Genomic DNA, 13,914 nt, shown 5'->3' with positions numbered 1-13,914 from the left:
GCAAATTAATCACTTGCAAAGTTGATTAAAAGCTTGGTTGGTGTAGACATAATTTAAATTTGAGAAGCTTCTCTATTTTTCTTCGGAAAATTTACTTTTAAATTCTAACAATGTTGTATGTATCGGCCTGTAGGCCTAAATGTTATGGGTCTCAGAGTAGACTTAGCAAATATTAGAATTGTTATATCAAATCAAACATTTATTTCTTGTAATCAAATTTATCTAAAACCATACTCAAATTATCTTAAACGACCGATTACTCATTTGATCAACATATCACTCGCTATCGGTTGTTTTCCGGACGAACTTAAAATTGCAAAAACAATACCTATCTTCAAGAACGGAGATAAATCAGAAATTAACAATTACCGTCCCATATCTATACTGCCATGTCTTTCGAAGGTTTATGAACGGGTTGTTAGCAATCAAACTATTTCATTCCTAAACAAGAACAATGTACTTAATAAATCACAATATGATTTCCGACAACAACATTCTACTATTCACGCATTATTAGATGCATTTGAAAAAATTACCTCTGCAATCGAACAAAAATGCTTTATGATAGGAATATTTTTAGATTTATCAAAAGCTTTCGATTCAATGGATCATCACATTTTATTACAGAAGATGAGACATTACGGTATTAGAGGTGTCGTTTTAGATTGGTTTAAGAGTTACTTATCAACTAGAAAACAATTTGTAAACGTAGAAGGTAAAAAATCAGAAACCAAATACAAATCCTATTAAAAATATACAACTCTCTCATATTATCTAACCTAACATATGCCATAACACTATGGGGATCTACTAATCAAACTATTTTAAATCGTCTTTATATTTTACAAAAGAAAGCACTAAGAATTGTTTGCAACGTTCCTTTTCATCATCCTTCTCTACCACTCTTTGCCCGCACACAAACATTAAAATTATCTGAGCTGTACCAAAAAAGTGTTGCGATACTCATGTTTAAGTTTCATCATAAAAAGTTGCCTATTACTTTTGATTCTTTCTTTGCTACAAACAATTCCAAACATAATTATGAGACAAGGGCTAAATACAATTTAAGCACTGCTTTCAAAAGGACCCTATTGGGCCAACAAAGTGTCACATACAGAGGCACTAATGTGTGGAATTCACTACCCAATGACATTTAAATGTCAACCTGTATTGGTATGTTCAAACATAAAATTCATGATATGTTTGTCACCAGTTATCTTTAATTTTAAGCTACTGGTTAATTCATTTTCTCTCGACATTTGATTTGTTATTATCACTGCATTATTTCTATTGTTAGTATTTTTATCATTACAATTAATATGGTACATTATACTGTTTTTATTTATTTATTTAATTATTTATCTATTTCAAATTTTTTTCGTTTTAAGGGGCTTTGCGTCTAAAGCATTAGCTTACAGCTTCAATTAATTTTGCATGTACTTTGTATTATCTGAGATTGTGAATAAAGTTATATATATACACAAAGTAAAGTTTACCCGTTAGTTGTCTGCGTCTTTGTATGTGCGTATGTTAAGTTACATCAAATAATAATATAGTATGTCAAATATATTTCTTTTTTTATTTTGTCCAATATAGGCCTACATATTAAATATATCATTAATTGGTCATTACAAAATATAATTTAAAATCTTGTTATTAAAAATTGTATTATATAAATATACTATTGAAAAATTGAATGAAGTGTTCCGGTGTGCTTTGAATCAATAAATTATCAAGCAACAATGGACTGTGGAACAAACGACACAGCGTTAGGCTCGTTATCTAACGCCACGGCCGTGGCGTAGTAAATGCCTAGTTCACACGCAAGGCGTATGCTACGCTTACGCCCATACGTGTAAACAGGCTCTAACCTACGGTAATCCGTAGCGAGTCAAGGACCGACATTCCAATGTTGTATGGCCTACATTTATGACAAATGTGCTTGTAGATTAATGGATGCTTACGGATTAATATAGCCTAAAATCTCAATTTGTCTGTGATTATAATTAACAAAAATTAGAATTATTATATCAAATCCAATATTTAATCCTTCTAATCAAAGTAAAAGTTTACCCATCAGTTGTCTGCGTCTTTATATGTGCGTGTGTCAAATTATATACAAATAATTAAAATCATATTAGTAAATATATTATAATATAATATATTTGTTTTATATATTTTTTCCAATATACATAACAAATACATTATTTTCATTAATACCAAATATATAGAAACAAATATAAAACCTGGTTAAACATTGTATTATTTAAAATTGTTTCAAAATATACTATAAGAAATAATGAAGTGATCCGGGAGTGCTCTCTATGAATAATAATATAGCAACAATGAACTGTGTATAACAAACGACTTATTAAAGATGTAGGTAACCTGTACTGATTATGGATGGAATAACAGTATCTTCTTTGTGACGCACATGATACATTTTGTAGATTGCGTTTTACCAAGAGAACACAAACATCCTATTTAAATTCAAGTACAGACATCAATTCAAATCCTCCTATGCACTGCCCTTCTTGTGATTTTCCAAATATAGGCCTAGTTGTTTCTCGACAAAAGAAATAACACTACACACTAAAAAAAAAAGGTGCAAATCTCTACCTAAAAAGGTGCAAACCGATGCAACAATAGCAGCTCCCTTTAAGGTGCACGACTGCACCTTTGACGGAAGGTGCAATTTTGAACCCTGATAAAGGGTGCTATAATGCTCCTTTGGAGTTCACATTTGCACCATATAAGGTGTAATTTTCTACCCTAAAAGGTGCAAACGAAATGCAACAATAGCAGCTCCCCAAAGGAGCAAAATTCAACCTCTAAATAAAGGTGCAACTTTACACCCTAATAAAAGGTTCAATAATGCTCTTCTAAGATTCAAATTTCTGTTAAAAAGGTGCACAAATAAAAATCACTAAAATACAAAAAATATTGATTAAGCTTGGTATAATTTTATTCAACTTTAAAACATTACATTATTCAATTCAACTGCTGAATTAATGGATGGCAATTACCAGTCTCTGCACCTTAAATAGAGTGTGGCCATCTCTTCTCAAACCAACAATAGGCCTATTGCTAAAAGTATCTAATGATGACATCTTTGGCAGTATTCTCTTCTTATCCCCATATATCTGAAACAGTTTTCTTGATGTCTGGTTCACCTTTTTCGAACATTTTCACCTGATTATGTACTTTCCTAAAAAGCATGAAATAGGAAGGGAAACTATTAATTATATTAATATTATCATTAATATGACAACATCATACAAATTACAATACATTATTGACATTGTTCTGATTTTTAAAGTCAAATTACCTTGTCCACATGCTTCACATACTTTAAAGTATGTTCCTCTCCCTTTCCTCAGCTCGTAGTATAGTAGGCACTATATATACTAGAGTATTACGGTACATGTGGTCACATTTCTTTCTCCTTTTCTGAACATCTTCATTGCTGCTGATCAGAGCAGAGGTGCTCTTTCATGTTTAAACTTATTTTATCCCTCCATGACATCATGTAGGCTGTAACTATAATTAAAAATAATGTGTATAAGAATTTAATATAGGCCTAATAATACCCAGCTACTGTAATAACTAATATTATTAACTAGGCCCCTAGCCTGCCTAGCTAGGCCTATTATTAATTATAGGCCTAGCCGGCTAGGCCTGCTTTTAAATTAAGTTTAAGTTCTACCTAGGCCTAGCCTAGGACTAGCTAGCCTATGCCTAACCTACTAGCTAGACCCAGGTAAGTAGGCTAGGCCTGGTCTATGACTAGCCCCCGCCCGAGAGGCTACTGTAGGCTAAGTAGGCCTCTAGACTGTCTACTTTAGGCCTAATCTAGGCCTAGTAGAGGCCGCCTAGATAGGCTAGGTAGGAGGCCGCGCCTAACCGGCCTGGCCTAGGCCTACGTACCCTCTAGCTAGCTAGCCTTATTTATTTATTTAGCTATCATTTTTAAGTTTTAGGCCTAGGCTTATAGGCCTATATAATAATTAATCTAATAAAAACCACCAAACCACCTGCTAGTATAAAGCTTCGTTACTTACTTTTAACAGCTATCCTACACTGGAGAGGTGTGGGAGCTAGGCCTAGTTTTTATAGCCAGATTTTTTGGGCGCAAACTCCTCTCAATTCAAACCAAAGATACTATAGCGCCACGAAGTGGCGCAAGATATGGAAGTCCTATCTCTTATACACTGCGCATGAGTGAAATTCCATGGGCAGCCATTCCGGCAAGCAAGTTACGCGATCACATACCCCGGAAGTGTATAAAAAACCATTGAACCACATCCACGTGTGACGTGTTGAGTGTTTGTTTGGGACATTTTCTCGTGTTGTATCGGGTAAATTGTAGTGGTAAGTTTTTAGAATATATATTTTTTTGTTAGTAAACATTAACAAAATTATTAAATTGTTGGATATAGGTAGTTTAGGCGGGCGTTTCTGTGCAATCCGATCTAGGGCCTAGATAGTAGTAGGCGTAGGCCTAGGCATATTTTAATGCCGAACTAGGCCTAGGCCTATAATATTATACAAAAAAAGTCTAGGAGGATGAATGATATTGGCGGCTTGAAGATGGATCAAACAAGGCTTGGATGGATGGATGGAATAATCATAAGATTAAGAAAAAAGCTAAAAGCTGTTCGGGAATTTTTAGAATTAGGCGTTTTATTAATACAGTAATAACATTAACAGAAATAATTAAATGTAATGAAATAAAAAATTGTTATAGGGGCCTAAAAAACAATAAAAGCATAGGTAGGCCTACTAACTAACTATTCTAAACCAAAACATTGATGATGATATTGGTTTTTTTTAAAATAATAATTATAAATATAAATTATAATTATAAATTTGATCCCCATATTTATTTTGTTCTTCATATTTATTTAAAAAATATTTAGTTAATGTAAACATTTTTGAATACTCACTACTCCTTAATTATTATTTGTATTGCCATATTTCTGAACTGAACTATCTAGGTTTTCACACATTTTATTACAAATAGTATATTGACTTTTGTTTTGAATTTAAAAATATATACTGTAGTATTTTAAAATACTATAATAAGTAATCAAATGATTATGTAACACGAACAGTTCAAAAAGTGACTATTAATTTAATAATATATTTTTCCCTATTTTAGAAAGATATAAGAAAGTCTGTCATCATACTGTATTACTATTGAGAAGATGGATGATTGAGTGCACAGTGACATTTTAGACAAGAATTAAATACAAAGGCCAGAACTGATGGACAATTAATATATATTAGTAATAATAATTTATAGTTTTGATTGTTGAAAAGGAGCAGTATGTGATTACAAATAAAATCACTATTTTCACACACCTCATGGATCACTTTAAAGTGAAAGTAAATAACCAGTATTAGTAATATGAGAATTGGCTTCTTTTGTAATACATTAAGAAATCAAAATAATTATAGAATTTTCCTTGTATTTAAGAAGGCTAAACCATACATTCGTAATTGATTGAGTGTATTTTTATTCCATATCATTATTTAATTGTGTATAAACAACTTTGAAGTTAGAATTTTTCAGTCTTTTTATTGCATTCTAATCCCGTCCGTAATATTGAAAGTTGAGCTAATAAAAGTGGGTTTCCCCACAAAACAACAAATTATGATTATGAATTTTTTTAAATAATATTTAATACTTTTACTTTTTTGACAACTATATAATTTCTTTAATTCATTAAATATTTCTATGAATAAAAAAAATTAACAATTGTTTTTGTATCTTGTAATGTATGTACAGTACTATACTACAGTTGTGGCAGATCGTTCTAAAATTCCCCTTACATTACAATGAAATAACTTTGTAGGCCTGAAGCACACAAAATAGAGCGGGTCCAAACAGGGAAAAGAACACGTCCCCCACCATTAATTTTTAAAAAAATAAATAAAAATACAGTTGTGGACAATATATTTGGCAATTATTACAATTCATCTCCAAAAAATGCTTCTCTCGCACATAAACTGTGCCATCGTCCCAGCCTAGGCCAAACGCGGCCGATCTTGGGCGTGAAGTGGGTAGCATCGCTCTGCACCCCGCGACACCATTTATAACTATGCCTCAACCGACTGCCTACAAAATTCGGCCTCCATACAGTCAGTGTTTATTCTGTAGCCGTTTGAGATTGGACAGTGATATACGCATATGTAAGTGTAATAACAAATGGAGTAACTTTATATAATCGAATTTTATATAAATGTTCTTTCATTTTGACGCAAAAGATAAAATAAAGTCGTACTGTTTATCGCGAAGATGTAAACCCTATTTGTTTACATTGATTTCGGTGTTGTGCCACATTGCCTTCTGGGTAATCCGCTTGCCGGAATGGCTGCCCATGCAATTATCATTTTTCGAGCGTCAGTTCCATATCTTGCGCCACTACGTGGCGCTATACGATCTTTGATTCAAACTACATGTTTAACAACCGCACGCGCTTAAAATTATTGTTCAATTCCTGTTTCAAATAAATTTACAACAGATGCCTACATTATGATATTAAATATTCTAATAATATTGTTAAATATGAAAGAAAAGTTTACTTATTCTAGACTTAAGCAAACCAGAGTAAATAACCTCTGAAATTCAATATTTTAAAAATTGTTTACAGACATCTTGCGTGCGCATACGGCACGAAAATTGTACAAAAAGGTGCTATTATGCACCTTTTAACTGATGTTAAACCTTATAGGGTGCCCAGTTGAACCTTTGAATTTATCATGTTAAAGGTATAAAACTTTAATTTTCAGTTACAAGCCAGCGACTTTCTAATGTTCCGTATGAAAAAGATTTGTTCGAATTCCCATAGCTGTCTCCACAAACCTATATTATTATTAATCTTTCTTATTTTTGTTTTAACTTACCACAATAATGTCATTCTAAAAAAATTGTCCTTATCATCACCTTTTAAGCTTTTAGAAGCCCTAAGTTAAATACATCAAGAAGCGTTCATTAATCTAATAGGTCTTATTTTGTCACACAGTCACCATGGCCTACTTGGGCCTTTGCGGTGCAGTTCTGAACCTTTTTTTACTTGTCTGCATTTTTCGATATAAAAGGTGCAAAAATAAACCTTTTATGAACTCTGCACCATTTTATGAGAAAAAGGCGCAAATAAGTACCCTTTTATAGGTTTGCACCTTTTATTGCACCTTTAGTTTTAAGTGTGTATCGGTTTACTTGATGAGTATTCTGCCTTCCCCATTTTACAAATTACAGATATTAATAGAACTACTACGGCAGTCCTTGATGTCCCATGTTCGCTGTATGTGACCTGTACAATACAGACAAATAAATAAATAGATAAACGGTACAGCTTGAAACAAAAACAAAGGGATAAAACTCAACTGTAATTTAAAATACAATGGAGATCACGGTTAAATCAAAACAACTGTACAGTTCTTTTGAGCTTATAACTACAAATTATCGGAAACAAAATCGATCTCTTGACAATAATTGTAATGAGGTGGTTCACTTTACAAACTAGTGTATGATATTGTCTTAAAATGAACTCAAAGAACCTGCACGTGAACCTGATTCAAGTTGTCACATTTAACTACAAGATGCACACCAGGAACAATGTTAAAATATGCAAATTAATCACTTGCAAACGTCATTAAAAGCTTGGTTGGTGTAGACATAATTACATTTAAGGAGCTTCTCTATTTTGCTTCGGGAAAGTTACTTTTTAAATTCTTACAATGTTGTATGTATCGGCCTGTAGGCCTAATTGTTAGTGTTATTTCTTTTGTCGAGAAACTACTAGGCCTATATTTGGAAAATCACAAGAAGGGCAGGGCGTAGGATTGTAATTGATGTCTGCACTTAAATTTAAACAGGATGCATGTGTTCTCTTGGTAAAACGCAATCTGCAAAATATATCATGTGCTTCACAAAGAAGATAGCGTTATTCCATCCATAATCCGTACAGGTTACCTACATCTTTAATAAGTCGTTTGTTATACACAGTTCATTGTTGCTATATTATTATTTATGGAGAGCACTCCCGGATCACTTCATTATTTCTTATAGTATATTTTGAAACAATTTTAAATAATACAATGTTTAACCAGGTTTTATATTTGTTTCTATATATTTGGTATTAATGAAAATAATATATTTGTTATGGATATTGGAAAAAATATATAAAACAAATATATTTACAATATGATTTTAATTATTTGTATATAATTTGACACACGCACATACAAAGACGCAGACAACTGATGGGTAAACTTTTACTTTGATTAGAAGAATTAAATATTGGATTTGATATACAACATTGGAATGTCGGTCCTTGACTCGCTACGGATTACCGTAGGTTAGTTAGTTTACACGTATGGGCGTAAGCCATGGCGTACGCATTGCGTAGCCTACGCCTTGCGTGTGAAGGCACTTACTACGCCACGTCCGTGTATATTGGATAAAATAAAAAAAGAAATATATTTTACATACTATATGTTATTTGATATACTGTAACTTAACTTACGCACATACAACTAACGAGACACATAAAGAGACGCAGACAACTAAACTTTACTTTAATTAGAAGAAATAAATGTTTATTTGATGTGATATACGGTAATAATTCTAATATTTGCTACGTCTACTCTGAGACCCGCAAGGTCCGTATTAATGACTGGACTATCTCTGGATTTAGTCTGGACAATCTTTAGTCCTGGACTAAACCAGTATTAAAATCGGCAAAAGATGTCATGAATACGGGCCAATGAGATTGTGGCCTACACTACGCAGTCATTCACAGTAAGCATTAACCTCAACAACAGTCACTGATCGTTTTATATTTTAGTACATATAGATATAGATATCACATACCAGTCCATAAATCAAATTTAGTCCAAAATATCATAACCAGCAACTACAATTGAAAAAACATTCCTGTAAACAAGAAAAACAATTTACAAATATATTAATAAACAACTTCATTTAACAGGTCTGCCTCATTAGCCCTTAATTTCAAAACTGAACTTGTCATGTCACACAACAAAGCGGCAAGTACGCCACCAATATTTTGGAACGTAAGTGATAACAGTTATCAGACATTCAAACACTCTCCGTTTATTTAAGTGTTGATATACTATTTGTTAGCAAAGTGTATTTAGGTAGTGAGTTGAAAATTACCAATAGGGTTGGTGAGGCCTGTAAAGATAGTCTATGATTGTGTAAATGCTATTTTAGGAAACAAATGCAAACTTTATGTCTGTTCTGTTATACTAGTAGGCCTACTTTAACTAAAATCATTGGTAATGTTTGTCTTGCTAAAAGATGTATTGTCCCCCAATAACATGAAAAATAAAGATTAATTAAATCAGACTTTGAATAGGTTATTTTGTAGTTTTAATAAAGTTAATCACTTCCGTAGAAAAAAAATTATGTTTTCACTTTAAAAATAACATAATAAATGGTTAAATTCAACTAAAAATCCATTGGCCAATTTGACCATTTTTGCTTAAATACATTTTTTTAGATCCAATTTATCCAAAGGTGGATAACTATTATAAGACATTAAATAGGCCTATTCAACAACAAAAAAGTTTATAATTATTTTTCAGGGGGACAATACATCTTTAAACGAATTTTCCTAGATTTAATTAAATTAGTATGCCTACTAACTATATGGCCGCAATAAAGTGTAATTTGATTGTATGAGCATTAAGTGATGGATTACTCGAACTGTCGCTTGTCATTGGTCAAAATTAGCATGGTAAATAATAAAACGTCAAAAACGACAGAAATGTGCTCACCCCCACAAGGTGTACTATTTTCTATAAATCGATAACATATGAAGAAGTAAAATAGGCATACAATATTTTTCTAAGCATGCAATTTAGGTAAAAGTACACACAATTAGATTTTCAATAAAAATAGGTAGTCTGTGTAAAAAATAATATAAAAATATATTAGTTGTTAAGGTTTTTGTTGTTTAATTGTTGATTTGTATGTTTGTATATGTTTATGGGGCCCTCAAAACGACAACAAAACATAAAAAAGTTTATCAAGAAAGCGATAAAAATGGCAAGAGGCAATAATAAAAAGATTAAAATGTAGGCCTACAATAAAAAGCAAACATTTTTAAAATTCGGATTAATTAATAAGTAATGATTGCAGTAATTTCCCAGGTACGTACTTCTCATGATCCAGGTCATAAAATGTAGGGTCACCCTTCTTCAACAGCCAGCACACGTGTGTGGCATGATGTCTCATCAAAAAAGTTCTCAAAATATTTATGTGGTGAACAAGTTGTTACGTTTGTTACTGGTAATATTGTTTGGTATTAATGTATAGTATAGTAAATGTTGAAAGACAAAAATGGCGAAATAAATATAAAGGTACACTCTACTAAACTACTAGGCTAGCCTAGTTAGGCCTAGGCTAAATAAATACTGCTCTTAGGCCTAGGCCAAGCTAGGGCCTACTAGGCCTACTGTATGTAGGCCTACTTATGTAGGGTGATGTAGGCCTATGGCTATACTAGACAAAAAGGGTGTTAGAGTAATACTAATAGTAGCGTAGAAGGAACAGGTAGGCTGGCCCAGGCCTAGTAAAACTTAGGCCTATAGCTAGCTATTAAGGCCTAGGTACTGTTTAGGCATAGCCTAGGCCTGTCTTGCTTACTATATTATATATAGATAATCATAGCAGTTTTCCGACTGGAATTACGGAAAGACTTTAACAAAAAAAATGATTTAAAGATGATTTTAGGGGCCAAACTATATCATATAATATAATTATAAATAAAGGAAGTAAATTTGTTAAACATCTTTGTATCAAAATTGATTAAATACACAGCGTTAATGAATGGTGGCACAGAATAGTTGTAGCTCTGTTGTTAAGAAGAAAGCTAATTGTAATACTGACGTACTCCCTGCCAAAATTGGTGGGCTGCCTTTTGATGGCTTACTTCCTGGCCTAGCCTTTGACCATGATTTAAGATGAAAGCAATGGATTAACTGAATAAAGTTTACTTAGAACAGTAGGTGTGTGTTTAAAAAATTCATTTTTTAGTGAATTACTGATTCTATTAAACTCAGCTCTGCCTTGAAAATTTCTCCCCATTATATTCAACTCATAAACATTCATTTAATATTTGTATACTAATGCCAAGGCATGATAACATGCTACCACAGCTGCCAGCTATACTATCGCCTAGTTTATTTAGCAGGGTTCTGGAATATCAGCAGAAGTTGTAGGTAAGAATCTTGCATCTTGTGGTTGTTACCTTCAGTAGCTATTAAATCAAATCATTATCACAGGCAGAATAGCAAAGTATCTTGCATCTTATGGTTGTTACCTTCAGTAGCTATTAAATCAAATCATTATCACAGGCAGAATAGCAAAGCATCTTGCATCTTATGGTTGTTACCTTCAGTAGCTATTAAATCAAATCAATATCACAGGAAGAATAGCAAAGCATCTTGCATCTTATGGTTGTTACCTTCAGTAGCTATTAAATCAAATCATTATCACAGGCAGAATAGCAAAGCATCTTGCATCTTATGGTTGTTACCTTCAGTAGCTATTAAATCAAATCAATATCACAGGCAGAATAGCAAAGCATCTTGCATCTTATGGTTGTTACCTTCAGTAGCTATTAAATCAAATCATTATCACAGGCAGAATAGCAAAGCATCTTGCATCTTGTGGTTGTTACCTTCAGTAGCTATTAAATCAAATCAATATCACAGGAAGAATGGCAAAATTTTATTTTAACATATTTAAAACCACTATATTTACAACTGTACCTTAGTATATGAACATAATAAAAACTGTAAATCAAGAAAAACAACATAAAAAAGTAAGTCACAATGTGTACATCATTCAACAGTCTGATGGAATATGAATTGATGATACAAAATGAATTTAAATATCTTGTCACCTGACCATTGCGCAATCTTAGTGAATTCAGTCTTTTATCTCATTTTAATATACCATATAAAGAGTGATTTAAATCCTCACATATTTTCATAGCCTTTGTCAGCTTATTGGGGTTTGATCATGTCATCTGGACTGATTTTAATAATACTAGTTTTTCTCTTTTATTCTCTATCTAGAAAACCATGTCACTCATGTATAGAATTTGTCAAATTTTATATAAATATTTATTAACATAGTAAATAAGTCAATACAGATTGTGTCATATTTTTTTGTGATTGTTTGTTATCCAAACATGATAATTACAGTATTTGTATACATTACCTTTTTTTCTTATACATCATTAATGATCATAAAAGTTTAAATTTGTAACTTTATCATCTAGATTTTGCCTCCTTCACTGTAAATGAAATGATAAAATGCACTTTGTGAAGTGAAACAAAATTCACTTAATGAAATAAATTGAATCAATAAATTTAAACTCAGATTACAAATACTGCCACCAGTGTCCCAACATTTGAAATCACTTCTTTCTTATAAATACTGCCACCAATGTAAGCTTATTTTTTATCTTTGCTGTTCTATATTTGTAATCAATACAAAGGTTAAAGTGTAAATATTACCTTTTTATGGATTCTCTGCCTACAGTGTTGAGCCTAATCTAATACTGTTTTACTTAAATTGTACCAAGGGTTCTTAAAGCTTATTCACATGTCTAAATTAGACGGAAGTTTTTCAATTCAATTGTTATTTACAGTTTTGCTGAAAGAAATTGATAGGTTGCAAATTTAAATTTATTTAACAAAGTTACGAATGTGAATTGAGAGATTGTTCCAAATGGCTGGAATGACATTAAAAAAGGGAGACAGGGAAGACAAAGGGATACAGAAAGTGGGGAAATCTCTTCTTTGATTAATAAAGTATTACAGACAAAAACATTTCATTATTTTGTGTTTTGGCCTAGAGGGCGTTGTTAAGAATTGTGTTGTTAATTGGTCAAACATTTTAAAAGATTACTTTGTACTGTTCATATTTATTTTGCAGGGTGTGAGTGAGTGTAGCTACTGTATGACACAAAGTACAATGTTATTGAACTTCCTTAAATACAGACTTGTAAACAATTGACTATTATGTAATTTGCACATTTTGAGCTTTGCTGTCATGTAACTATATAATCACTCAATCCATTTTCAATAAAATCATTAAATTCATTTTTAAACATTTTATTTGATTAATTTATTCACCGTGTGACATGATCAAAAAGAAAAATCAATATGCATCTGTAGTATAAGATGCTTTTATTAAAATGTCATTATAGCACATGGCAGAATTGGAAGTAAAGTTTCACAATTTATTTATTCTTCAGTCTCATTGTCTATCATGTGCTGTCTATATTTGTCTCATTATTCTGTGTCCACCAGTGATAAATATTATAATAGCACATCTTGCTATTTCATTGTGCTGTCTATATTTGTCTCATTATTCTGTGTCCACCAGTGATAAATGTTAAGACACATCTTGCTATTTCATAGTGCTGTCTATATTTGTCTCATTATTCTGTATTAACCAGTGATAAATGTTAAGACACATCTTGCTATTTCATAGTGCTGTCTATATTTGTCTCATTATTCTGTGTTCACCAGTGATAAATGTTAAGACACATCTTGCTATTTCATAGTGCTGTCTATATTTGTCTAATTATTCTGTGTCCACCAGTGATAAATGTTAAGACACATCTTGCTATTTCATAGTGCTGTCTATATTTGTCTCATTATTCTGTGTTCACCAGTGATAAATGTTAAGACACATCTTGCTATTTCATAGTGCTGTCTATATATGTTTCATTATTCTGTGTTCACCAGTGATAAATGTTAAAACACATCTTGCTATTTCATAGTGCTGTCTATATTTGTCTCATTATTCTGTGTTCACCAGTGATAAATGTTAAGACACATCTTGCTATTTCATAGTGCTGT

General features: G+C 32.0%; 1 long non-coding RNA gene across 1 annotated transcript; it reads right to left on the bottom strand.

Annotated features, from left to right (window-relative positions):
• Positions 1–2,693: 2,693 nt before the first annotated feature.
• LOC144835195 (uncharacterized) lies at positions 2,694–4,261 on the bottom strand. The gene is made up of 3 exons (XR_013611058.1): positions 4,062–4,261; positions 3,329–3,540; positions 2,694–3,208 (listed from the first exon to the last, which is right to left on the bottom strand). It is a non-coding gene; the product is annotated as an uncharacterized LOC144835195 (long non-coding RNA).
• Between the last annotated feature and the right edge of the window lie 9,653 nt (positions 4,262–13,914).

The sequence above is a fragment of the Antedon bifida genome, chromosome 2, assembly GCF_963402885.1.
Source record: "Antedon bifida chromosome 2, ecAntBifi1.1, whole genome shotgun sequence".
NCBI lineage: Eukaryota > Metazoa > Echinodermata > Crinoidea > Comatulida > Antedonidae > Antedon > Antedon bifida.
This window is presented reverse-complemented; position numbering and strand designations above follow the sequence as displayed.